A 23572-nucleotide genomic window follows, 5' to 3' on the forward strand; every position below is an offset into this window, starting at 1 on the left:
GCTCCGAAGTTCAGTCGAATATGCAGTTATAGATGTGATATTGTGAAACGAACTTCTTGTTCTATTGCACCATGAAGATAAATAATGATTTGCACTTCAGGCGAATATGGGGGTAAAAATATCATATTTGTAGAACGAACTTCTTGTTCCATTGCACCGAGAAAGGGAACGTGAAAACTGATCTATAAGTCACTCCATATTGTACTCACTGTCGCAGGATGCGGCACTACGCGCAGCAGCATGTATTGAAGTTGTGTCCACAGCTAGATTCGACTGCACATACACAATTCAAACGTGTTCCCCTGAAAGCCTGTTGAGAATCCTTGTTCGCACGTTTCCGAAACGTGACCAGTTTCGTTCGCAGCTGGCCGTTGATTGTGGTATCTGCAGCAGTCGGCAAGCCAGAAGAGTTAGCGGCTGGTTGGTGCAAAGGCCTTGCCACCAGGTAGATGGGGCCACATGCTTCGCGGAGTTCCAGACCCCTGTCCTAGATCAAATACCTGCGGATGTCCTGTACTCTGCTACGCTGGAAATCAGAAAGCTAGGCTTGTATTTGGCTAAAACCTCTTACGTGCACAGCAGCCTATTTTATTTATGCCATGTGTATCGAGCTGTAGAATTTGCAGCCATTTTGTTCTACTTCAGCCGTGAGTTCAAGTATTAGTGTGTTTTTAAGTCAAGCCTGGATCTTATATGTGACCTGGCCTTCAACCCGCTTACTCGCAGCACGAACGTTTTAAAAGCCCTACCTGGCACCGGCGATGACGACTGCTCTCCTATCGTTGAACGATGCATATTGTAATGGTTTTCAAAGCAAAAACAAAAACCTAGACTGAAAGCAAGCAATTTTAGAACCTTGAAATTGCATTGTGAAATTTACGATGTTTTTTTCCATTTTTTCTCGTCTGAAAAAAACGAAAAAAAAAAACGGTTTTTTTCCAAAATTGCCGTGTTTTTTTCAGGCCTTCACATCTCTAGGTCACTCCTGCCTCGAGGTGCCGAGTGAACAGCAACGCTTAAAACACAAATGCGCTGCTGGGCGAACTGTTATTGAAATTCTGAGAGCACTGTAGAGCTCTTCCGGCGACTCAGATCACGAAAATCGCGAAAAGAAACTTCACCCGGAAGCGAGTTTTAATTTTTCGCCGATTAACATCGCACTGTCCTCGAGTTCCTTCCTTCATATATCTCCTTTCCGGCGCGGCCTCATTCCACAAATAACAAAGCAACGCGCTTTCGCGTTCTGTTTTGGTTTTTGCGTCCGAAACAACGAAGAAAGCAAAACCGTAGTGCCAACTTTACTCTGTACTCATATGCCTGTACTCATATAACGTGCAGCGTACAAGCCAAGAGACGGACACTCTACGTAAAATGAAAGAAGCCGAACAAGGGGAATGAATGGGAGAGAACTAATTTCAAAGCATTGCGCCCGAGCGATGACTTTCAAAGCGCGGGATTAACCGAAGCGAACGCAAAGTTTCGCCAAATCCATCGACATTTTAGGATTACGCGAGAGCGCAGTAAGAGCGCACGCTGACTGCGCGAGCGAAACTTCATTAAGGACACTAGGAGACATCTCTCAGCCGAGAGCTTGCTGCCGCCGTTTGTGATAAGATAAAAAACAAGATAAGAAATAAGTCCAGTATAAGCGAGGACGAGAGAAAAAGAAATGATACCGAAAGCCACCTTTAAGGAATGAAACATGCCAATCTTTTGAAGAAGTGATTTGGCTCTATATATACGTTGATTCTTTGTTGCTTGCTTCGTCGGCGAGCGCAGGAGATACGTACTAAATTGTATTCTCGCTTATAGTTCACGAGTTTTGTATCTTTCTCTATGCAACGCGTTTCATTTCTTCTGTTTCAGAAATTTTCCTTTCACTCGGTGTGTGTGTCGATAGACAGCCCAGTATTTAGTAGGCGGGCACGCAGGTACACCGAGGACAGACCTGATGGGCTTTGCCGAAAGAAGGTCGTTAACCTGCCGCTGGAGTCCCCCGCCCAACGCTGCGGAAGGAACAAAGGAACGCCCCTTGACATTTCTGGGTTGCTCGAGCCTCGCTCCCTTCCCGGTATTCGAACAATAACCGGCCACGCCCAGCGAATTGTGTGCGGAGGTACGCCGACAACGAAGTTTGAAAGCGGAGAAACGCATTCGCACAGCATGACGATGTTCTCTCCGAAAAATTGAAGCGCTCATTGACATTTGAAATTACATTAAGCTGTTCGCTGCGACAAGGTTTCGCCCCAACAGGTGCTGTCAAACTGAGCCTACCTTTGAGCAACTATTGTATAAGCGAGCGCGACGCCAACAGGTGTGAGGAGTAGGAGGAGGAAACTATCATTTGTCATATGACAAAGAGGAGAGGGATAAAGTTTAGGGTTGAGGGTTGGGTACACGTTTGGTCAAGGTTAGGGTTGTTAAGGTAAGGATTAAGGTTATAGACAAGTTATCAGTGAGCCCGCGTGCCAAAAGATGTGAAATAGTCTAGGGTTAAGGTTACGGTGAAGGTTGGGTTCAGGTTACGGTTAAGGCAAGGATTAAGGTTTAAGACAAGTTATTTCATACCTGTGAGCCCACGTGCCAACCGGTATGAAATAACCTAACATATAAGAACAGCGGTATGAGGAGACAAAATCGAAGTTACACAGCTATAAGTAACTTACCGGCCGAGAAGAATATTCTTCACCTCCATAAGGATGGGCGCTAAGTGGCACTTTGACATCAAATGACTACCACGCTGCAGTACACTATTAAGCAACTGAAGACGCTACCGTAACACCATGGTGGCGCTATCTCGGGCACTAGGTGGACAGTACTAACTGGGCGCCGTAGCCATCGCACATGCACGTGAAATTAGTGATATGTCTGATCAACGCTGCTCGTGTTCACGAACCCAGTCGAAGGAAGGTTAAAACAGTACTTAGGCCCGAAGCCACTGCCAGCGCATACGCTTATTAAAATGAGTTGTATGAAACCTACAGTATGCGACATGATAAGCACGATCTATAGAAACCAATTAAACTCTCCAAAAGCCCCTTTCCAGTAAAGATCGCTTCCCAGGCGTTAAGGATTTTTCTCCCTGAGCAGCTACAAAAATTTTGTCTTTCCAGGCACAACGTGAGAGAGCGGTTAGACGGCTGCGCGAATTTGAAGACGCGCCGAATGCTCCAATAATGATTTGGTTTGGTTTATGGGGTTTAACGTCCCAAAGCGACTGAGGCTATGAGTGACGCCGGAGTGAAGGGCTCCGGAAATTTCGACCACCTGGGGTTCTTTAACGTGCACTGACATCGCACAGTGCACGGGCCTCTAGAATTTCTCCTCCAAATAAATTCCAGCCGCCGCGGCCGGAATCGAACCCGCGTCTTTTGGGTCAGCAGCCGAGCACCATAACCACTGAGCCACCGCGGCGGCAATAATGGGAAGAGCACAGAAACAGCGGGGTTCAGACTAACTTTGGATTCTAAATATTCCACTGCCTTCGCCAATGAACACCAGCCGATATAGTAGCTCTCGCAACTGCCGCAGCTTCTTCAAGTAACGATTTAATCCCCTGTCAACAAATCGCAAGTGACGCATTAGCCTCCGTCGAGGCTGGCGTGCACAACACACAGTTTCCAACATTCGTGCGAGTGCAGCTTCAGAGGCGAACCTCAAAACCTTGCACGAGACGAGCGGGAGTAATGCCGAGGTCGGAGACGAAAAGGGATAAAATGCGCCCAGAATAAACAGGAACCAGACTGCTGCATCACTAGCGCATTCGCGCACGCTAGGAACAGACTGGTTAATATAGCTTGCTATCGGCAGGATTCGCTCAGTTACACTACAAAATGCATGAGGTAGGCAGGCGTATACGGCCCACGTTTCGTAGTCGAGGATTCACGAAAAAAAAAAGTGGAACAAGCAAATACTTAAACAAAACACAGTGTTGGTAAGGGAGGCAGATAGTTGCGTGGCGAGGGATAACCTCGAAACTTGGCTGGAAAGAAGCGCGCGCCGCAGCGACCGGATCAGAAAAGCGAGTAAGTCGAGCCCACGGGATGGAGATTATAGAGACTGATAAGGTGCTTTCGGGGAGAGGAGAGAGCACAAAATGTAAAACACGAAAGATCGGTCGCCAACAAGAGAAGCATGACTCACGGTCGACACTGTAGAGTCAAAAACATTTGCAAGATATCAAAGACGACGACAGGGCTTCGGTGGATTAGCGAAAGAAAAAACACACAGAAAGGAGGAAGGGGTGAGAGTGAGAGAGATAGAGAGACAAGGGGAGAGATTTAAAGGGAAAGAGGAACAGCGCCGCGCTGACGCGCATCACGCGGCGAACAAGGCAAGCACAAAAGCGACCGCGGGACGACCGCCCGTAATCGCTTCCGACGCCAACGACGCCGCCGCCACAGCCTTCCGCGTCTAAAGTTACGGCATCCGCAACCGAAGCTCGCGGGGCAGCAAGCAAACAACGCGCACGCAGTGCCTGCCGCGACACCGTCGTCCTCGCAGAGCTTATATTAAATTCCGTCTTTACTTCGTTCCTAGCGCATGCTTGCTTTATTTTCTTATCACTTGTATGAAAAAGCGTCGCGCTCTCGTCTCGCCCGCAAAACGCGTTAGACTCTTCCTTCTTCGTGCCCTCCTTCGATGCTTTTTCGCGCTTTTTTTGTGTTTTTACTTTCAGGCGCTAGGGTAGCGCGCCGCAACACGGCGCGTTTCCCGAGGTGACGTTCCAAGCCAAAACTCGTTGAAGGCGCATAGATTTATTCCGCGTGGCATCCCGCGCCAAAAAAAAAAAAAAAAACGCGTCAAAAAACGCGCGCCAAAAAACGCAGCTAGCTCCGGCCTGCCTATACGGGCGCGTTATAAAATGGCCTGGACATGCGATGGCTGTTCTCAATCCCGGTGACGAGCAGCGCCGTGTTACACGTTGGAGGAAACTATAAAGCAGGCGTGGACGCTCGTCACGTAACAATAGCGCAGGTGGCCGCTGTTTTATATTGTTACGCTGTTAATATACGCACTGTACTCGCATCGTATCGCGTTTCAAGATCAGGGCCTAATTTTTTCTGACGCTAAGTTGACAGGACTTTCGCCTCGGGGGCAGAGCGGCGGCGCAACGCGAGATCTGACACGCGATGCTTCCATCCCCCCCCCCCCCCCCCCCCCCCCCCCCAACCTTTTTTTTTCACGCGGACCAGGGCGGCGTTTCATAATTTGGCGCCATTGCAAAGCGGTGTTCACGTAAACGATGTTAGCCGATCGCCCGCGGTTACGTTGTTATACAGGGCCCATTTCGCACGTTCTCCGTTCGCTTACGAGAAAGAAACGATAATTTTTGTGGCGTTGTTACCCTCTTCACGTGCACGGTTCTTGATTTTGAGTCGTTAGCGTAATGACGGCAGGAAGCGATACAGTGAAAAATCGGGACCACCGCAATTTTTTTTCAGCAGCAACCCTATCTACGAGACGTCTTTCTTATCGAGGGTAATTTACTTCCCAGACTCACCAAAGCTCGACGCCCTTCTCATTTCCACGATCAGTTACTTCGATATTAACGTGCAGTTTGAAGTTCTTACTGAACAATACCCGTTTCCAGAGCGCGCCTCACTTGCATCATACCCAGGTTGCTGCTTCGTGGCGATAACTCCGAAGCAGGAGGGGGGGGGGGGGGGGGGGGGGGGGGGATTGTGAGGTTTACCGCTCAGAAACGACATATTGCACATGAGGAATAAATTAAAACTTGGGATTCTTTAATGCACATTGACATGACATCGGGTGTTTTTGCATTTCGCCTCTATCGAAATACGGTTCGCTGTGAATTTTTCCTCGCAGTAGTTACTGTTTGTCCACGGGAATAAGCTTTATCTACGTAGAAAGCTGGATTGCAAAGGCATCTTGTCCAATTCATGCCTTGATAAAACCTGATAAGCACGTGCACTTCACTATTCGGATGCCACAGTAACGGCGAAAGTAAAACAACCTCAATAAAGCAGGTATGAAAGCGAGATCAACGCGTGAAAAGCGACCTCATTGTTATAAGACAACGAGTGAACTCAAGGAACGACTATATAGAACAACTTAATGGCATAATACTGTCCTCAGTGCATGATCCTTTACTCGTTTTGGTTCAAAATAATACCCGCCTCACTGCGGTATAGCGCAGCGCGCATAAAGTTACAGACTTTCCCTTACCGAGGGCACATAACTTTTCTCCGCGAAGCCCACCGAGATTTATGACCTGCGTTCCATACATTGCCCCGACCCGAGTATGCTGAATGAAACATATCCAGCCCCAAGATGAAGGAAAAATCGAAGTTCGCGCGGACATCCCGCGGGATTACTGCTGCACGGAGGAGGAAGACGGAGAGTGAAAGGGAGGAGGGGAAAAACCATTTAGAATTCAGAACCGCACGCCGGCGGACACCCCGGCCACTGCGCGGCGCCCCCCCCACCGAAGTCACACGGCGAACCATGCGTAACGAATAGAAGTCTATATTTCACGCCCGCCCAACCCGCGTGCCCGGCGCATCAGAGAATTCGTATTTAGTATGCATTCCTGATATATCCCGGTACGAGTTCTGCTGCTGGCATTTCCTTTTCAAACCCACCAAAGCGGTTACTCAAGCAAGAGGGGGGGGGGGGGTGTAAATAAATGCAAAGCATTAAAGAAACATCACCTGTGCCATGCCGGACAAAGAAAAAAGGAAACATTAAAGAAAAAACAAACAGAAGCGAAACACGCACGCGTTGCCGACGTGTAAATAAAGGGCGCTAAAATGAAATGTTTTGTATATTGCACCGAGACGGCCGTTTATTGGTCTTGTTTATGTTACCCGCCGCCGTACCTTCACGATCGTAGTGAAGGGCTTCATGGCGCTGTGCATCGGACAACGAACAGACTAGTGTGCACCGAAGTACACTAGCGCCTAGCGCTCGCAGCGTTCATTCAGCAGCAAAGCGCTGGCAGCCCGGCGCGGCGCCAGGAGAGAGGGGCATGATTTATGAAAACGACTCCTCTCGGAAAGGCGCTAACTGTCGGCTTTATTGGCCCCAGAACTTGTTTTTTTCGGGCAGAGAACTATTACGCGCGTCGTGCCACGGCCGGAGCGCGGAGCAAAGCAAAACAAAAACAAACAAAATCGAGGCGAAGCTAGGAACAAAAGGCTGCAGCAGTATAAAACTGCCTCTCGTTCGCTGCGCTGAGGCAGTCGAGTGGCTGTGAACAGCGCCAAAGAACTGGTCGAGTGTTGGCGCGTAATCAAAGATTAAAATCACGTACCCGCCTTGCACGTAGCCGCGACGACGAGAAAGAAAAAAAAGCGAAGAAATGCGGCCTCGTAACCAGCCTTTTTTCACACCTCTTTCTTGTTCTGCGCCGCGCCTCGCGCTCGTCGCTGCAATGTTGCGATGCCGAGCTACGGGGAGTGGAACGCACGAAACGAACGAAATGCTTCAGCGACGGCCAAGGCGCGGCACGCCCTTGTCTGCTACTATACTACTGCTGCTGCTTCTCTAGAAAAACCTGGGTAATCGAGAGCTTGACGATGACGGCCGTGAATTTCGTAATTCTTGCACAGCTTCCCTCGTTTTAACCGAGCGGTGGGACGTCCATTCTGCAGACTTAAATTCTCCCGGACCATGCCCTAAATGTCGTCGCTGTGTTTTATCGTAATGATCGCGCGGCGGTAGCCACGTACAGAGATTGCAGAGGGTGTCGGTCAATAATATAACAAGGCTGTGTAGCAAAGGCTGGAATGCCTGATCGGCAGCAGCGCCGGCCATCTGATGGCGGGAAGCTATCAAGTTTCAGCGTCATGAGAGAAGACACAGCTGCTCCCTGCGCTGGGTGCGTTCATCAGACAACGAAGAGACGTAGTCTGCAGCAAGCAACGCAGAGTAGCTGAGGCCGGTGCTCAATAAGTAGGCAGGTAATCTGTTAGCAAGGAAACGTTGTTTCCCTGCCCGATAATTTCCGTGGTTAGAAAGAAAGAAAGAAAGAAAGAAAGAAAGAAAGAAAGAAAGAAAGAAAGAAAGAAAGAAAGAGAGAAAGAAAGAGAGAAGGGAAGAAAGAAAGAAGGAAGGAAAGAAAGAAGGAAGGAAAGAAGGAAGGAAAGAAAGAAGGAAGGAAAGAAGGAAACAAGGAAGGAAGGAAGGAAAGGAAGAAAGAAAGAAAGGAAGAGAGAAAGAAAGAAAGAAAGAAAGAAGGAAAGAAAGAAGGAAAGAAAGAAAGAAAGAAAGAAAAAGAAAGAAAGAAAGAAAGAAAGAAAGAAAGAAAGAAAGAAAGAAAGAAAGAAAGAAAGAAAGAAAGAAAGAAAGAAAGAAAGAAAGAAAGAAAGAAAGAAAGAAAGAAAGAAAGAAAGAAAGAAAGAAAGAATTTGCCCTCAAACAGAATGGTTGCATCAGTTTCTGTTCGAACGAATTCCTCTTAAAACCACGCCAGTGAAGCAATGTAAATAGTTCTTAATCGCTTTAGTTGAAAATAACGCGCACCTTATTACGGAGCTGTTCCCATCAAAAGTGCAGAAAAATTATTTGTGCCATCTCGAAGAGGTGCTGGCCATCGATTCCAGCACCTCTCGCAGTGGGAGTAGTCTGACCTGATCCCCACACTCCCCAGGAGAGCCCGTTATCGCGGGAGCCAATTTGCTAGCTACGCTGTTAGAGGGTACACGTTTGCTCAAACTATTCCAACCGGTCTGCCTGTTCGCCAATACGCGACGCTATATGAAACCGGTCTTTTTCAACGCCATCGAGGCTGTTTATGGGGAAAAAAATATGAAAAGGGAGCCATCGAAATGGCTCATATGTGCAAAAAACAACCTTGCGTTTTGACGTCATCATGCGCACACGCTAAATACAAACACACAAAACTAAGTTGTGATAGTTCGTTGGCTGTTCAACGTGCGTTAAGCCAGGGACACGAAGCGGTATTCCACTAAGAACGGAACCGCATCGGTTTGTATGGTAATGAAGAGGCGGACACACTGGCCACGAAAGCCCTCGACGAAGGGATTCGGCGCAATTCCACTCTCCTCTGCCGCGCATATCAGCAATACCCTGACACTGCTTCCTGGTCGCCAGTCTGAGGGAGAAGGCATGGCAGCACGTGGAAAACGATCTCTTTTGCATAGTATTGGTCCACGTAACAAGTTAAGTGCGCAGTCTGGCTGCAGCGACACAGGCCACTAAGGCTCACTGAGGTCGCAGTTGCCGTGATTTCAGACGTCAGTGTGCGCCGCCAGTGTCGCAATGCACTACAATCTGGGGCTCTCTATTGTTCAGTGCGCGCGTTGACCAATAGAGAGCCGCAAACTATAAAGAATTGCGACACTGGTTTACAGCGCGACCGTTACGACCAGACTTAAAACGTAGCTTAAAATAAATTGGCAAATTGGTTTTTGAGGAAAGGAAATAGCGCAGTATCTGTCTCACATATATCGGCGGACACATCGGCTTCACCCGAATTAGACTCAAGTTAACAGTTTCATTCCCAGCAAACAACGCCCAGCCTTCAACGAATTACAAGAAGGAGAACGTCTGTGATGTTCGCTTTGGGTTCCTATTATGCTCTGCAACAAGCAGCAAGGATGAACCAGCGCGCTCTTGACTAAAGAAAATACTGAGTTTGAGTTCGACAAGATAAAAGCCTTTTGGCGGAGGCAGGCCTTGATGAGTTCCCGTAAACAGTGAACGTACCGTGTGTAGGTGGTTTCGGAGATCCTTTTGTGTCTTTGTCGACACCAAACTTTGTTGTCATGAAACCGTGTTCACATTACCATATGCGTACTGACGTCTTAGATCGCGGAGATAAGCTGTAGTTAGTGGTGTTTCAGTCAGTGTAACACTGATATAGTCTAATAGGCTTACAAGTTGGTTTTTTTTTTTTTGGTGCATGACGGTGAAAGTGTTGGTGTTGTTGGCCTCAAAAGAATAATGACTTGTACTGGCAATGGGCGAATGGCCAATCATCGGACGACGACCAAATAATGAATTCCAAAAAAAAAGAAGGCCCGAGAATATCGAAGCGTAAACTAGCTAAATTTAAGAGCAAATAAACGGGTAAAGTGGGTTTCCAGGAAGATAAATAATGACCATTAGAAATGACTACCGTAGAATACGAGACACTAGTCCTTTTTCCCTCCCTACATCTGTTTCTCGCTACTGACAATAGGAAAAGGAGAACCCGAGTTAAGCACTGCGTCGATTCCTGGGTAGGAAATTATTTACGTGAGACCAGAGCACCACAAATAAAACAGTAAAGTGAAAAAAAAAGCTACTATCTGGCTCAACCCGTGTTGGGTTGCAGGCTGTAAAGTGGATGTCAGTTAACCAGCGAGAAACTGACTAACTGCTAAGCAAGTATTAATGGTTCGTGACTGTCCAGCTAACGTGCGCTGGCGAGTCACGAAAGCCAAAGATGCGGTAAACACCGCGGCACCGATTAATAAATAGTTTTATTAAACAGAGTGGCGGTTGGTGGGTGACCATCACCTTATCAACAGGGGCGTAGTGGGTGGTGGGTTCTGCTTCTGAAGGGGGAGGCTTCATTCCTTGAGGTTACGCACAGACACACGCCGCTCCATTGGACACTTCACGCCAACAGACACCGAATTTCCGGGGAGGGTGCAGTATAGCACTGCTTTCGCAGTAAAACTGACAGGCCGATCATGAAACCTGATGCAAGCAAGCTTCAAAACAGTTGGATTTAACCTCGATGTTTGCACTGGTCCTCTTACTGTAATTAATGCTCATTTGGACAAATTGCGTAGCCGCCACTCAACAGAAAAATCCCATAGTTGCCATGCCCTTTTCGGCAGTTTCGACAGAGAAGATTACTTGTTTCCCATTTAACTTGCAGTGTGTATGGATAAGTACCTACAACAAATGAGGGCGTCTAAGGACGCACCATCAGCTGTGTCCTATGCTTATTTTATTACCAACGCAAAAAAAGTTAAACTTGAATCTTCATCTTGTTCCTGTTCGTTTTTTTTTTCTTTGTTTTTCAAGTTGCATGACGAAGGCCTGTGGGAAACACAGACTGTAACAAACGACGTTCCTTATTAAAAACTTTCAGCGCTCAAGTCAAGCGTATGCCGAACTCAAGGATGCTCCTATAGCAATTCCTGATTTCCACGTATGCAGCAGTTCAGGAAGAAAACAAAACTCACTTCCATCTTTTAAGCAGCGCTCCCGTTAGCAGCAATACCGGAAAATTATATACCAGGGCGAATAACGGGCGAACGGTCGAACTTTTAGTAAACATTAGAAAACGAGACACAACGGCAGTATTTATTCGAGCCCGAGTCCTTAGCCACGCGACTGGTCGCGCAATAGAAGCACTCGCAAACGCTCCCCGACAACTGCACGTGTGCGCGATGGTATCACAAAAATGCACTCGTTGTTTCATTTTAACGTTATTTCACCCAAACTATATAAACAAGGGCGAGGCGGAACACCGACAAAGGTCTGAATCGCTTGCAATATTTTCCTCCGATTGTCCCCGCATAAGAACCTCGCCGGAAACGAAGCAAAACCTTTTATTTCAGGAAAACGAGAAAAAAAAGATAAACATCGACAAAGACAGATCGGCGACGTTAGAAATAAGATTACGCGACGGCCTTTTTTTTTTTTTTTCCTCGTCCGTTCCACGAGGGGCGCGCTACGAACGGCTCCCGCCTCGCTGTTCGCCGGGGCAAACATCCGCAGGTAATTGCGGCACCATATAGCAGCCGAATAAGCTTTTGTTCCCGTCTTGAAACGAGTTAGCTAAAACTACGAGCGCGCTCTCTCCCTTACTTCTTTTTTCCGCCCAGGGTCTCTCCACCGCCACTGTACGCCGCGGTGAAAGCAAAAGGAACGGAACCAGAGCAAGCCGCGGCGCTGAAAGCTTCCCCGTGTTTGCCTTTCATTATACCTGCACGCAACTTCGTATTTTCGCTCTTTCGAATTCCCCCCCTCTCTCTCTCACTCTTCCTCTCCCCTTCGGAGAAACTTACAAGCGAGTCGTTAGCCCCGGAGTTTCGCAGGAGCGCACCGCGCAAAGTCAAAAGACAAACAGGTAAGAAGACGACACAAGAGCGCCTTTCGTATATACGTCGCCGTTCGTCTCGACGCCATGCGCTTGCCGAGCTTGCTCTCAGCGGGAACGAGCCGGCACCAAAACTGCAGGGAAAGAAATAAATAAGACTGAAAAGTAGGAAACTAACGCGAAACTCGGTGCAGCAACAGCGAGACGAGGGCGGGAGGAGAGGGCGGGGGGGGGGGGGGGGGCATAAAAGCCCCGGAAGGCGCGCTTTTCACCGGTGAAAAGCGGCGGCCCGATCAGCTTTCGTTCATTAGCCCGAATTAAGAGCAGGCAATCCCTTCAACGAACCTGCGCCAAGAGAAAGAAGCGAGCGAGAAACGCGCACCAAGCGACGCCGAAAAGAGAGAACGATGAGAGGCGGGTGAGGTGGAAAGGGGGAGGGGGGGGGGGAGGGGGGAGACCCAAATGGAACCCTTAAGCTCTAGCTAATGGCGGCCAAGACTGAGCCCGCGCGCCGGTAAAGTAGACGCTAACGCTGCCTCAGCCAGATCATGAGAGCTCAACCCAGACTGCTTATAGGCGGCTTGCTACGGTGCGCCGAGAGTTGAAGACGGCCCCGGGCACGGGCAGGCCTGTATACGCTTCGCTCCGTCTCGGGATCGACTCGTGAGCGCTGGTTCACTTGCTCGACGCCTTAACTGAGACTACAGTTCGGTGCATCGACATTAAGCCTGGTGCGCTTAAAAGTGATGCTACAGAGCCGTGTACCACCTGGCCGAGTGCATGATGCAGTTGCACGCTGAAATAAGGTGCAGTAAGATACGGCAGTGGTATACCTGCGAGCGTCCCTGCCAGTAATGAGGGATGCTGTATATAGTCGCACAGCACGTACGGCTTCTTTTTGTGTACCGTTGTTGTTGTTGGGGTTGTTGTTGAGACCCAAAAAAAGAGACGAGACGAAATACCTGCTCACTGATATCTGAAACGATCATAAGAGCAGTGGTAAAGGGGAATGTCGACCGATTTAGAAAAAAAATAGAATTACTAATAATACTACGCCCTACATCATGGACGTCCCACCTTTTCACGTTTACCGATACGCAGACTTAACGCTAACCAAAGAAGCCGCGAGGCAGCGAGGCGCCTCAGCAACCTCTTTTCAAACTGGGGAAATCAAACAGCGATATTTTAAAGTCACCAGCGAAGCCAACACGCTGAGTTTAGCAATGCGGAAGACGTACAGTGCAAGCAAAACAAACAGCGCTTTCCTCGGTAAAGCGAAGCGAAGAACTACCGCTGCGCTTAGCGCCACTATGGCGCACAAAAAAAAAAAAAGCGGCGAGGACAGAAGCCAAAACAAGGAGCAGCAGCTTGCGCCGGACGAGAAACAAACAAAGGGTTCGTTGACCAGCCCTGCTAAAGCACGGAGGAGGAGGAGGATATGGAGGAGGAGGAAGGAGAAGACGAAGAACTCATCGAAGCGTGTCGAAGCCCGAGCAGCACGGGAACAGAATATAAAAGACGTAACCTCTTTGCCAGTGTGGTAGTGGTAGTCTCAGGGCGCCTCAACCAAGAGAGGCATCTCAAACTATACGAGCGCGCGCCTGCAAAGCGTAAAAGACAGCAAGCTCAAAGTAGAGAAGGCGGCTGAGGAGCGAGGGGCAAGGAATCCTGAGAACCACAACTGCTGTAGCAATATAATGAAGTCGGGGAGTGGTTACAAGTAGAAAGGGAGCGTGCGTTGCACCCGGGTAACGTCCATAGAGAGAGTAGGGCGATACCCGGGGGGACCCCGCGGCCGTTTATCCAAATCACGTTAGGCCGAAATTAAGTTGTCCGCCATCCCTGCTCCTACCTATAGGCGGCTGTAACAGTTTTGCTTTGCAATTTGCTATTCACAAACTCCGCCTAAGGCCCCGGGGGGAACACGGGCGGGCCTCTAATGCATGGGAGGTGTTTTTCTTTTCGTTTTTACTTTGTTTTCAGATCACGCGAGAGCTGCTGGAAAAGTGGGAGCCTTTTCGCGGGCGCATGAAAGATGCATCCCTCGATGTATAAGACGATGAATCGCGGCGGCCTCGGAAACTAAAACCCAACAACGTCTTGAGTATTTTCTCGAAGGAGGAGCTTATAAACGGCGATGTTTGTTGTCCCGTAAATTCCCGGGTGATTAAGTTTGGCGTTTGTTTAGCAGACGATGTGCGGCACCTCGACTCGCGCCCAGAAATTGAGAAAACAGATCAGGCCCGCCGAAGATGCCGGCGCTAGATGACTATTAATGAAGTTGAGGCGATTTATCTTAAGCGGACGCATTCGGCGGCGTCAGAAGGGCGCGCTATATATCTTATTTTTGCTTCGTGACTCTCATAAAACGCCGAAAGACATGTTACTCTGATAAAATGCGTAATAAAATTGGCAGAGGCTCAGCTTGGTTAAGACCGGAAATTGCGAAAGCAACTTCATCCGCTTCTTCAGCCCGCATCCGCCGTGCCTACAGCCGCTCTGCGCCGACGGCACGAGCTGGAGCTCTGTTTATACAACTGCTATGACGTCACTCTGATCGCAGCGCTCCTAGCGGGAGAAGCGAGAGGCTCACCGCCCGCCGTGTCTACCGCCGCTCTCCGCCGACGGCACGAGTTGGGGCCCTTCTCTTCCACAGATGGTGTGATGTCACTCCTACCGCAGCGCCTCTAGTGGGAGAAGCGAGAGGCTCACCGCCCGCCGTGTCTACCGCCGCTCTCCGCCGACGGCACGAGTTGGGGCCCTTCTCTTCCACAGATGGTGTGATGTCACTCCTACCGCAGCGCCTCTAGTGGGAGAAGCGAGAGGCTCACCGCCCGCCGTGTCTACCGCCGCTCTCCGCCGACGGCACGAGTTGGGGCCCTTCTCTTCCACAGATGGTGTGATGTCACTCCTACCGCAGCGCCTCTAGTGGGAGAAGCGAGAGGCTCACCGCCCGCCGTGTCTACCGCCGCTCTCCGCCGACGGCACGAGTTGGGGCCCTTCTCTTCCACAGATGGTGTGATGTCACTCCTACCGCAGCGCCTCTAGTGGGAGAAGCGAGAGGCTCACCGCCCGCCGTGTCTACCGCCGCTCTCCGCCGACGGCACGAGTTGGGGCCCTTCTCTTCCACAGATGGTGTGATGTCACTCCTACCGCAGCGCCTCTAGTGGGAGAAGCGAGAGGCTCACCGCCCGCCGTGTCTACCGCCGCTCTCCGCCGACGGCACGAGTTGGGGCCCTTCTCTTCCACAGATGGTGTGATGTCACTCCTACCGCAGCGCCTCTAGTGGGAGAAGCGAGAGGCTCACCGCCCGCCGTGTCTACCGCCGCTCTACACTGACGAGCCGAGCTGGGGCCCTGGTTTTTCGCAGCTAGTATGACGTCACGTCTAAGGTCACACTAAAGGTCAAACGTGTCCACCGCCGCGCTACGCTGAAGGGCTCAAACTGTGAGCAGTATTGCTTTCGCAATAAAAACAACTGCTACGCCAACGAGGCAGGCTACCGCGTTCAAGGTGAACGCAGTACTGAAGAGAAAAAAATTGGGCGGGGAAGGGGGGGGGGCACTTAAGCTCCTCCCTAAGGGTATGACGCGATAGCATTAATAGGTTATTGTCCATATATGCAGAATTGGTCATTCTCAACATTCATAGATCCTAGGGAGTTTTCATACCAGTGCAGCAGTGGTTAAGCGATGCGCCACTGGCCTGCGATGGTAAGTGCTGCCGCAGGTGGGACTTGTGCGATCCAGTTTGCTCTTCCTCGTCAACCGCTCGTGTCCAATCATTGATTGAACTGCCACCTGTCACGGTGCGCAGGTTGCTATGACGTCGCAAGGTCACGTGACCTAGACCGGTTGCCCATCTTCCTCCTAGGTTGCTTCGCCGACGACGCCGCCGGATTTTCTGAGACACGAGCTCCTTAACGCTCTCTCGTTGAAGGTGCGTGAAAAGGCCTTGCTTTCGACGGGTTTATTCAATGTCGTAGAGCAGACAAAATAAAAGAAGCGCAATCAGGAAACCGCACGATAAACTCGCGTATACAAAACCGCATCAAAGTTACGCGATAGGAAACCACGCTCGCTTGTTAGACAGACTGAACACGTCATCAAATGCGCGTACTGCGTTTTGTGGATTTCCAAAGGATGCTGAAAAAAGTATAGCGTTTCCGAAGTGGGGGAAATTTCAAACCTCTCTCAGGAAACAGGGAGATGGACAATTATTAGCTCTTCATAGGACAACCACAAACAACGCAAATGGAACTTCTCACACATTCCTCTGGCGGAGTGCGTCGGCCGACAACACAGGTCACTGGGTGCGCCACGAGGGGTAAAGCGTTCACTTTACAAAACTTGACGTCACATACTTTGTCTATGCGTTAACTCGCTTTGATATCTGCCGCATCGTCCTAATTGCTCCACTGAAGAACGGACGATCAATAGCCTCCCTATTTGTAAGGAGCGCATTAGCACAACAGCTCGCAGAGCTCCTCCGCGAGTAGTAACAAACCGGAGACTAAAAAATAGCGCCATAGTAAGAGCCCCCCCCCCCCCCCCCCCCCTCCCCATCTCACCTCTCCTCACATTACACAGTAGCGACCAACGATCTACCCCCGTCTAGTAACTGCTGAAGACAGAATATGGTCCGCGGAGCAAAAGCCATCTTTCCCAGAACAACAGCTACTCGGAAGCCGCTTATAACCCATATAAAAACAAAAAAAGCCCGACGATGACGCGTTTATGAATGGCGCGCTGGCTTCTCCCGAGACACGTGCTCCACCGCATGTCTGTCGTTGCTTCAACTTTGCGCGAGTAGAGGCGACCGCGTCGGGAGGAGACCGAGCCGGCGGTGACGACGACCAAGGAGCCAGCCCCATCCGGACAGTTGATAAACACGAGGCTCGCTCCAGCGTGAGCGCGTCCGGCGGCGGCGATGCAGGCAGTCAGGCGAGTCCCGCATGCTTCGGCGTTTATAAATACACGGCGCCACGGAGAGAGCCTCGCGATCGCCCCGGGTGCAGATGCCGGCGATGGGTTCGTGACGCTAGCCAGATGCGCGCGCCGCGGTACACGGCATAGGAGAGCAGTCAGATCGCCGCTCTCCGTTCCGAGAAGGAAAGAAGTCGGGTTAGTACAACTGGACCTCCTAAGAGCTCTCCTCCTGTTTGTGCCGTAGCCCCAAGGAGCGGTGCTTGCGTAAAACTGGCGCCGATATTGAGTGACGCGGCGTGGGTCCAGGAATCGATACGACGTTGCACTAAGGCAAAGCAGGGACTTACGCAAAGTCGGCCAATATACATGAGTAATGGCGCGTCAGCCTCGCTAGGAGAGGTCACTTCGTAAGCAAGATGAGCGGTCCGTCGGCCTTCAAGGCACCACGTGCGCTCCTACAACTCAAAGCTCTCCGAATTGCATCGAAGAATAGTGATATACTGAACTAATTATATTTCAAGTTGGACTGAACCACACCGCATCAATACGCAAGGCGTTCAAAACTGCAAGTTCCTAATTTGGTTTTGATTATGACAGGTTCACTGCCATCCAGTTTTTACTACAGCACATAAGTTCATTTTCACGCAAATGGATGCGACGACTGAATTCATTGTCCCCCTTCTGTCTCCATAAGCCAGGCTTGCCTATCCGCCCCAGTGAACGCAAGAAGTGGCTTTTTTTTTTATGTTCCTGATGTACCCGCTATTTCAATCCTTCCATTTGTTCATGGCGTGTTTAATCTAGGCTTCGTTTCCGACCTCATTACAGTTTCCGACCTATATACAATGACAGTTCCCAGCCAGCAGACTCAAAACAAGTAAAAACCCGCAAACAAAGCGACTAAACATGAAAGACAGACATCGAACATAGAAAGAAATTCCGCTCGTGCCCGACAAGCAAAGCAAAGCCTTTGCATGCCACCCATTCGTACAGTTCAGCACCAGCGGTAACACGATGACGTCTGGGCGTTTGCAACGTGTTTGCGAAAGGCACTCGCAGTAAATAGGGGCCCGTCGCATTCGCTTCACGTAACAAAACCCGGCGGCTAACAAGCGTTGTACTGGAGCACTCGAGTCAGGAAAAAAAAGAGACCCACAGAATGATAGACGCGACGTGACAGCAAAGCTGTAAAGGATTTAGACTTGTTAATCCGCTTTCGCTTCGCTGCAACTGCGAATGTCGCGAGCGCGTGCGAGCGCCAAAAAGAGAGACAGAGAGAGGGGTGTCGCAATTTCGCAGCCAAGCTGAAAGCGTTCGCGCGATTTGCGCATTCCCTCGCCATTCCCTTGCTTCCTTCTTTTCATACTTCGTCCTCTGTACTCTGACGGTACAGAAGAGCTTCGTATGTATCCAGTGCCTACACTACATGGCCGTCACATTACAACATTACACCGTGGAATCTTTTGTGGAGCTGAAGCAGATTTCATTCGCCAAATTTCGCTAACTATACATAACATGGCCGCGGAATGGAATTTTGAATTATAGCGGAGCTGTTCTGCGTGACCACGAGTCGAAGGTTTGCTACTTTTTTTTCTTATTCGCTTTTAAACCTCGACAGCGATCTGCTTTTAATTAATATATGCGCATGCGTATATACACGTGAGCTCAAAGGCGGTTGTCGAACCAACGCGTGGACAGCAGTATAATCTACAAGGAGTCTGCAGATCCAGAATAACACGAGACCCATAAATTAGAAAACCATGGCAATGCGATATAGGCTAAACGAAGAGCGCGTTTGAAGTGTAAAGTTGCACATGGGCAAGGAATAGCCTTAACGAGAAAAAAGGCCTGTTTTACAACCTGATTTAAACCCGTCCAGCTAAGGTGTTGTATTTGCATACCGTCCTAGAGCACGTGGCACTCTCGCCGCCGGGTGACGTGTGCTGGTAGGCGGGGCTACATGCGATCCTCTACTCTTGGGCTCTGGTTCAACGCCATGCATTTGCTTTGTAGCTCCGACGAGAACGGCGTTTTTTAGGCCCTCTAATAGACTAGCATGGATAACTGTAGTGTCCAGTACGAATCCCAAGATAGATGAGTGTAAAAGTTATAAAGTTAGCTATTTCAGTTAATTACCTTGGTAATTAACACGCCTAAGCAGTTTTACCACCAGTGACAACAGCGCAGCGGAGAAAGTGTTAGGTGAAGCAGCTGTCTTGTATGCTAACTCTATACGCTATTATACGATGACTCTGTGCATGGTGATACGACGGCGATGATTATTCCATGATAACATAAGGATGACATGATGTTGTTTCTAATCGGTAATCATATATAAATGCTTACCCTCGATCTTACAGATAATAATGACATAAATTCATGTCATCAAAAGAAATCTTCATTTTATCCGGACTTCTTGCCCCTCCCCGAAAGATGAAAACAGCTTATTGGAACCGAAGGTCAGAGCTTCGTGTGCATTCAATGGGTCACAAAATGGACGGTAAACTAGGAAAGAAAAACAACATACTAAGCTGTACAGAAAAGGAGACAAAATAAAAACGGTCTCCAAAGTAATTGCGCGTTGCTTGATAACGCAATTCTAGGGGTCAAAATGAACACAATAATTAAGTAATTACCCCTCCCCGCCCTCAATAATGTATTAAATATTTCAACTTTATCGCATCAACTAGTACAGAACTGTCGACAATGCGATGCCGATAAGTGAAAGCACGGAACATCCCTCACGAGCACTGTATGCACAGCTCTATAATGACGTCAAGCTCGATCGTTTTCTTTAAAAGTGCTTAATTGGGTCGGGTGCATGGTTAATAACTAGGATGCAAACTGAATCCACTCCACTGAACATCCTCAGTTTTCGCAGCCTGTGTGGGCTGTTTTCAGATTTTTATCTTCAGTTGACAGCAGCAGATAGCTGCACATCAACAGTTTCAGGCAAAGCTCTCCTGCGCACACCACTGAAGGTCCTCATCGCCAGACGGAACGTTACGCTATACTGCGTAAGCTTTCATTCTTCGTTGCATTCCTTTCGAATTTCTTTCTTCCTCGTTTCTTTTTTTTTTCTTGGGGAGTTGGGGGGTGGGGGCTAGATTTCTTTCTCCGTTTGCATACATCGATTCCTTGTGGACAATACAAAGAGAGAAATAAAAACACCCGAGACTTGGTCTCTCCTACGATCCCTTTTGCACTGCCCATCCTTCACACTTCCGTTCGAAACGCAGACGCTCAAAAAGCAGGCCAAAATAAGCGAAATAAAAACGCGATTCGCTGCAAAAGCACGTAACCAAGACAACGTGGTAACCTCTCTTTGGGACCCATTAAATCTTCTCTTTCTTCTTTCACCTTTCCCTTTGGGAACCATTATTTATCATTTTGTTTTTTATTTATTTTCCGCCTTTTCCTTTTTTCGTTAGTCCGTCACGGGCTCGCTTCTTTCCTGCCTGCCTAAAGTGACAACACACGGGAATGCCAGCCGCCCAGACATGGCCGTACACTCACCGAAACTGTGTTTTCCCGCAGAAGTCGGAGGCCCCCACTCGCCCCCAAGGTCATCTGCAGAGAAGGAGGAAAAGCGAGTGAACGCAGTGAGCGTAAATCGCGCACGAATGAAATCGAAGCACGAACGACACACCTATCCACCACCGCTAATGTTTACCAATTTCATGAAGGGAGCGTATTTTTATTCGCTTTTCCTTGCGGTAAACAGCAGGTGGCTACCTTTACGAGATCGCGAAGGATTGCAGTTTGCGAGGAATGTCTGCTATCAGCCGTCAACTTTTTTTCCGCGCAGTGAAGTGTAAATAAAGGTGATTCTGCGCGATGACGAAGCTGAGCGAGGTATCGCAAGTTTTGGTGTTCACCGAAGAGAAAATAGAAAATATGCGGTCATAATTTGTTCTCATGTTTAGCAGTGGACCCTAAGGTAGGCCCGTACGGTCAATAACACGACCAGATGGTGCACACGAGTGTGCTTTATACCATGTACAGTCGCTCAAAGTACGACCTGCAACAAACCAGTGATAACCGTACGACTTCCTCGCGCGTCGCACACAATGAATGTGCCGTTGCGTCCATCAAACACGGACGGAAAGCTCAAAAGGCTGAAGTGGCTCGACGGAGAGTTACATGAATTTATTTTTCAGAAAGAGATAATCGTTAATTGTATCTCACAAAGTAGGCTTCAAGCCCATCTAAAGTCTTGCGAGACATATGCTCACCAAAACAGTACAGCTTTGCGATTCTATCCATCCACGGTGCTAAATATACACTATAGGTTATCATCGTCGCCCCTGTCAGCAGTCTTAGGGGTACCGCCTCGCATAATGGTCGACGCCGTTTAAATACCTGTAGCGTCTCAATGACGCTACAACCTGTTCTGAGTAGTTTAGTGCAGTTAATGGCGGGCCACTAAGTGAAATATCAGAGGAGAGTAACTTTCACAACAATAACCAGTCATGCGCAATCTGGGCATGCTAATGATGCCCGACTAGCCGAAAAGAAACCGAGAGCAGTGTAAAATAACTAAACTGAATCACTTTAAAGGTAAACACAACGACACTCGAAAATGATAAATAGCCCCCCTCCACCCCCAACCCCCGCACGCACACACGCACACACACACAAACACACACGCACGCACGTACGCACACACACACGCGCGCACGCACGCGCGCACGCACACACACACACACACACACACACACACACACACACACGCGCGCGCGCGCGCACGCACACACACACACACACACACACACACACACACACACACACACACACGCGCGCGCGCGCGCACGCACACAGCGATAAACAGGATATCAAGTAGACAACATAAGGGGAAAGAAATAGCGGACATATTCCCGATGAAAAAAAACGACACGACATCCAGATGCGATGCCTCCAGGAAGGTAATTACAGGCATGGAATCAGTGCGTAAAGCAAAAACTAGCCTCCCTTCTCTCTGATTTTGCAACAGGTTCGTCTGCAACAAAAGAGGAAATGTACGAAGCTGATGAGCACCGTACGCACTCAATTATCGCTGGATAAAAGGATTGGCCGAGAGAACAAACATCAAACGTCAACACAGTTAGGGGAATGTTGACGGTTAGCTAGCAAGATTCTATTAGTAAAAGAAAACGTTAAGAGCGGTGCAAACACAAAACCGACGAACGCGGAAAAGACGAGTACGAACGCAAACAATATAAAAAGTAATGCGAAGGAAAGACCCGACACGGGACAAATGAGAGCATCTCGAAAGGGAGAGACAGAGAGAGAGATGAAAATTGCAGGCCGTCACCGTCGTCTTTCGTCTACCAGCGCTCTTCCGACAACGACCCGGCCGCCTTTACCGCCCCCGTCCCGTTGTTCTCCTACCTGCCCCGAACGATGCGCTCGAGCCGTTATTACCGCTGTCCTCGTGTCTCGAGGAGGAGAAGGAGCAGGCATAAAACGAACACATACAAAGAGAGGAACCGGCATACTCGCCACCACCACACGCCCGAAATTCCTTAAAACTATACCTGCCCCCCCCCCCCCACCCCCCCCCCCACCCCCGTCCCCCCCTCCTGAACTGCCATTTCCGCTTTCACGCCCCTTGTCATCTTTTCTTCCTTCTCAGCTTTGCGCACCTTCGCGACCCCTTTACCGGCTAGCTTCTTCGGTCTATTATCTACCTTTCTTTCTTTGTTTGTTTTTTTCCTTAGCGTCGCTACGACGCGCGTTCAACACGCCCACGCGAGAGCGTAGAACAAGCGACCCTTACGCCTCCCTTCCAGCCCGTTCAGAGCGGGCCTCGTACGGCAGACGGTTATTTTCCGACGAACGACGGTGCCTGGCTGCGCGAACAATGGGTCGACCAGGGGACGCTTTTTCATCGATGATTTATACCCGTTCGCAGACAACGCCGCCGAGGTGCAGGGTAGGGGGGCGCTAAGGGAAACGCGCGCGCATGAGGATGGAAGTTAAAGTAGCTCGAAACGGGAAGGCAGGCCGGGGATGGTGGAGAACTTTCGCGCGGGTCTCTAAAATTGCGCCACGGAGGCGCCCAGCACGGAGCGTTTTTATTATGCACACGAGCACGAGCTACCACGACGCGTCGTGATCGCTGCTCGCCGCCGCATCGGGAGCTTTTTTTTTTTTTTTTCCGGCTACCAGGAGCAACCGAGCGAGGGCGCTACGCCGACTTGTAACCCTGATGTAACAACACCCGGGACGCGGAGAGAACGCCGAGCCGTGCGCATAGGCGCCCCGAACGAGGCTCAATGAACTCAAGCACAGCGACGACGAAACTCCGCGAGGGAGGCCCCGTAACAAGCCGGGAGGGGAACCGCCCGGGCAATTAATCTAGATCCGGGCCCTGATTATACAGGGGGAGCTGGATGTGGAAAGGAGTCTAGGGAGCCCGGAGTTGGCGAAGGAAGGGGGAAGGGAAAACTTTATTTACAGTAATGGTTCTTCTGCGGTTTGGGGGCTTCTTCAGAGACGTCTTGTTCTACCCCCAGGAGCCTTCTCTGTCGAAGTCGTCCGCCTCTAACCAGTGGTCGGTTGCCCTCAGTCCAGGGCTCCGCTGGCCACTGCCGTCCCGTTGAGCTCGCTGTACCAG

The 23572-nt window shown here is 49.7% G+C and overlaps 1 protein-coding gene across 5 annotated transcripts in view; it reads right to left on the bottom strand.

The window, feature by feature from the left end:
• LOC149342503 (uncharacterized) overlaps positions 1-23572 on the bottom strand; it is a 239808-nt gene that overhangs the window by 13883 nt on the left and 202353 nt on the right. Inside the window, exon 1 of one of the 5 annotated variants that reach the window (XM_089544893.1) lies at positions 20470-20519. The exons of the other annotated variants lie outside the window; for them this stretch is intronic. The gene's annotated coding sequence lies outside the window, so the exon portion shown is untranslated. Of the gene's footprint in view, positions 1-20469; positions 20520-23572 lie in introns of those variants that run through there. 5 annotated transcript variants of the gene reach the window in all.

Source organism: Amblyomma mixtum, chromosome 5 (genome assembly GCF_055824585.1).
Source record: "Amblyomma mixtum isolate Tamu chromosome 5, ASM5582458v1, whole genome shotgun sequence".
NCBI lineage: Eukaryota > Metazoa > Arthropoda > Arachnida > Ixodida > Ixodidae > Amblyomma > Amblyomma mixtum.